The following is a 4,339-nucleotide window of genomic DNA, read 5'->3' on the forward strand; positions in this document are numbered from 1 at the left end:
GCAGCTGGGATAGATTTGGGTGTGAAATTACTCAGGCAGCTTTATGCAGTACTCGACTTACCACACTTCTGATTTTACAGTGTCATTTGTAGAGGCCCTTTGCCTAAGGGCCTGGTCCGCCCTTTGTGGTTCTGCTTTCTGAAGTTAAACCCCAACAGACACCAAATGCTTTGGAATCTCCTTTGTGTTTTCGTCTTCCATTGTTAGCTCTCTAAGTGTACTTCTGGTCATAGGTACACGCACATTCTCATACCACAGTGTCTGCCAACTGGTCATTATTCCCTTCTATTTCTTAGAATATATAACTAACTGTAAATCTTAGAATATAACTAACTATAAACATTTCTTAGTTTCATTTTTGCATAATTAATTCTGGATATGTTTAGGACCAGAATTTAAACTTATTGAGTGTTTTGAAATATACAAATATTTTTGTCAATACAACTAAAGAGATCTACAATTAAGTCACACCCACTTGGGCCCCTTTGTCCAGTCCTTTCCACATTATGCAGATGGAAAGCAGCTCAAATCCCAAGTCTATCCAAAAGCGCGAGGAGCTAGGTCTAGGAAGACACACCCTTGTCTTTAGTTGGGCATATGTGATGCCTGTGTGATACAACTTGATTTCTGTTCTGCCTTTTCCAGGACCTTCTGCCTTGTTCTAATGGCTGTAGTTTCTAAGTGTGATCACAGTCCCTTTGGAACCCCACCAGATGCCTTCTAAGTCCTTTGGAGGAAGAGAGAGAGAACATCTGGCTGTCTTCTATGCATAGAAGTAGGCTACAAAGGGTAAATGAAAGGACGTTTTCTCCACCTACTCAGTCCAGGCAGCCCAGTTTACTTTCAGATAGGTGCATAAACATGGATGGTTAGGATAGATGGGCTCAAATGAAAGAGAAGAATGACCAAAGGTGGCTTATAACCATTTCAACTCCAATTCCAGGGGATCTTATTCGGTGCCCTCTTTTGGCCTCCATCGACACCAGGTACACATAGTGCACAGACATACATGCAGGTAAAACATCTATACACATGAAATAATTATAACAATAATGATAAAGATCATCCAAGGGTAGTCCATTCCAAATCTCAGTTGGAAATCTAGAGCAAGATTGCCTTTTTCTTGTAATAACCATTTACTTTCTAACATATCAGCAAATTTCACTGAAGAGGGTTCATCATGGCCTAGTCTAACAATACTTCTTCCTCTCAAATCCAAGCTTCCTCTTTTTATCATTATCCAAAATAGACAGTGTCTGCTACTTAACCTCAGGCCAGCCCTTTCCTTTTTCCTCTTTAGTTCTCTAGTTAAACGACTGTGACTGAATCCTCTAAATGTGTGCTTTCTGTAGTCAGTTTTCTATAGGTGTGAAAAACACCTAAGCAAAGAACTTAAGGGAGAAAAATATTTCTTTTGGCTTTAAGTTCCAGAGATTTCCACCTGTCACCATGGAGGCGTAGTTACAGAGCCGGACAGCTCATCTCATGGCATCCAGGAAACAGAGGCAGAACACTTGAGCCATTGATCTTTCCCCTTCCCCCTTCATCCCATCAAAAACCGCCAGCAAGGGAGATGGTGCCAGTACTCAGGGGTGTCCCGCCTTTGTTAATCCTCTCTAGGAAACACCCTTATGGGTACACACAGAGATGTGCTTTCCTCATCTTCCAAGTGGTTCCTAAGTCAGTTAAGTTGATAATCAAGATTAATCATTGCCTGTGGCTTCCAATGTTGCCGAAAGAGAAGTCTTTATTCCTGCCTTGAAGTATTATAGCAGAGGGCACAGTCTGGGATGAAAGAAGAGCGAATATAGAAACAGTTTAGGGGTGGAGTTACAATGCATGGGACGTCTCTGGAATTTTTCCTATAATAAATGAATTCCATATCACTTAGCTAGTCTCAGGAAGTAGATAGAGCCCTTTCCATTTTGGTCCAGGTTGGCTCGGGGACTTTTAAAACTGGTGCTAGGCACTTAGAACATGTCAGGGCTGTGCTTCCGAAGGGATGAAGAAGGTAAGACATGACAGAAACAGTGTCAGCAAACACAGCACTGTCTGACAGAGACTCGGGGCTAAGCGTTTTATATAATCATCTCTTTTCATTCCTAGTATAATCCTGTGAAGTCAGTTCAACTATTAATTCAAATTTTAAAGATAAGGTTAAGTAAGTTACCCAGAGTCCCAGGGCAATAATTTGTGATAGCATAACTCCAATGTCTGTTCACTTAACTATTTGATTACTTTCCATCAGGATACAGAAAGATTATAAGGTAAGGACTGTGGATGGAGACAAACTCATATATATGAAGGGTCTATGTTTCAAGCCCCATCTACAGTCATTTCATATGACCTTCAAAATGTGTATTTTGTTTAAACTTTTTTATAAACAAGGAAGCTAACAGTACAATTTTAAAAAAATATGAAGGTCACACATGTGAAAATTGTAGAACCAATGTTGGACTTGCACATTGTACAGAAAGTCTACAGTTGCCTTACCATGGCATGCAGCTTGACTACACATGTTCCATCATTCCTGCTTTGAGACACAATGACTGCATCACACGATTCAAGTACAGAGTAGAATTTATGACACATTTCTTCATCAAAAAGCATCTTTGATACAGAAATGAAAATAGATCCTCTTAACTTTGCTACCATCTTTGTTTTTCTGAAGTCAAGAAAATATATGCAGTATGTTCAAGTCGCATATGGCCTGTAGTTCATGGCTAGTTTTTTTCTTAAAAGCACTATTTCCAGGGTAAGCAGGGCAAAAAGCAGACTGCACTGACTCAATGTTTTATCTCAAGCAGAGAAAAGAAAAAAAGGAATGAAGACGTCATCACTCTGTTGATTTGCGCACATGTAACCATGATGCTGTGAGTCTGGGTTGCTTGGAGAATGTGCTGGGTAAAGGAGCAGAGGACAGAGGGAAACTTCGAGTGCTCTAGCATGGCACAGCTGAGTGAAAATTACCCTTACATCTCTGTGTGTTGGCCTGGCTGTGAAGAAGAGAAATGCCCTTCATTTCCCAGTGGGACAAATGTCAACAAGCACCATATGGCATGTGAGGCTGGGACTTGTCCTTTGCCTGTTCTGAGGAAACAGCTCCAACCTATGTTACTTTTGTGTGTGTGACATTGTCACCAAAGGCACAGCAGGCATCCTGAGAGCAAAATCTACCCTGCACTTCTTTGGAGAGGCATCCAGAAGGTGGGCAGGTGCTTTTTAGTAAGTGTGGGTGAAGGAGATTGCCTTATGATGCCCATTCACTTCCTTCCTCCTCTAGCAACTGAACAGATGTGCAGTGAGGAGTCTATTTCTTCATTTCAGCGAATCTCACGGAAACTCACCCATGTGTCTGTGGACATTCCTTCCTTCCACAGTTCCTCCAACCTTTCCATTGCCATCATCTCCATGTACTTTGGCCATCAGCCACTTCCTTTTCTTCCAAGCTTTTCCGTATAACCTCTGAGCGCAGGGAAGAATGGACACAGGTGCCCTCACCTCATCATGTGGATTTCCTCCTGCTTTCTTGGAAGGATGGAAGTCAGTCTCTGTACTTCACCTTCGGTATTTTTTAAAATGTGATCCCTATAAAAGATTTATATATTAAAAATGTTTTGTGTGTATGTGTGTACCTCCCCAAGATTATGTGCTGCATGCAGGTTCCAGCGAGGAGCCGAGGAGGGCATTGGGTGCCCTCGAACTGGAGTCACAGGCAGTTGTGAGACATCATGTAGGTGTCAGCAGCTGAACCCTGGTCTTCAGCGTAAAAGGTAAGCTTTATTAACCACATAATCTCCCCACCTCCTGTAGGCATTTTGCCTAATAAGGTTTGAGGAAATGAAATAGTTCTTATATCCACATGCCACTCTCAGATGTACATGAGTAAGAGGATACTGAAGAAAAATAGAAGGGAGGTGGAGAGTGGGGGAGGATAGGAGATGGGCAAAACAGCTATCATGGTGTGGGAAATACAAACAATGCTAAACATTCAGGCAACAGAGTATTTTAATTCTCAACATGATGGACAGAATGTGGGGGAGTGTTGTAGCTTATGAAAACACACAAAAAAAAATTTAGTACACACCAGGAGGTAGGATGGGAAGACAAACAATATACGACATCATAATGTGATTCTCTCAAATACTGAGGAGAGAAAATGAACATGGTGTGATCAGAGATGGATTCCACAATAGTAGGTTAGGGCCTGAGTGCCTGAGAGAGCAATACAATTAAGGAAAACAAATCATTTGTCCCTGATACCCAACTTCCATGACGATTTTTGTGACCTAAATCTGTGGCATTTCTCTTCTGTGTCTCAGAATAACTGAAACACCTC

General features: G+C 41.5%; 1 long non-coding RNA gene across 1 annotated transcript; it reads left to right on the forward strand.

Annotated features, from left to right (window-relative positions):
- Positions 1-746: 746 nt before the first annotated feature.
- LOC119087230 lies at positions 747-3,626 on the forward strand. Its single transcript, XR_005090658.1, has 2 exons — positions 747-789; positions 2,808-3,626. It is a non-coding gene; the product is annotated as an uncharacterized LOC119087230 (long non-coding RNA).
- Positions 3,627-4,339: the final 713 nt, after the last annotated feature.

The sequence above is a fragment of the Peromyscus leucopus genome, unplaced genomic scaffold, assembly GCF_004664715.2.
Source record: "Peromyscus leucopus breed LL Stock unplaced genomic scaffold, UCI_PerLeu_2.1 scaffold_400, whole genome shotgun sequence".
NCBI lineage: Eukaryota > Metazoa > Chordata > Mammalia > Rodentia > Cricetidae > Peromyscus > Peromyscus leucopus.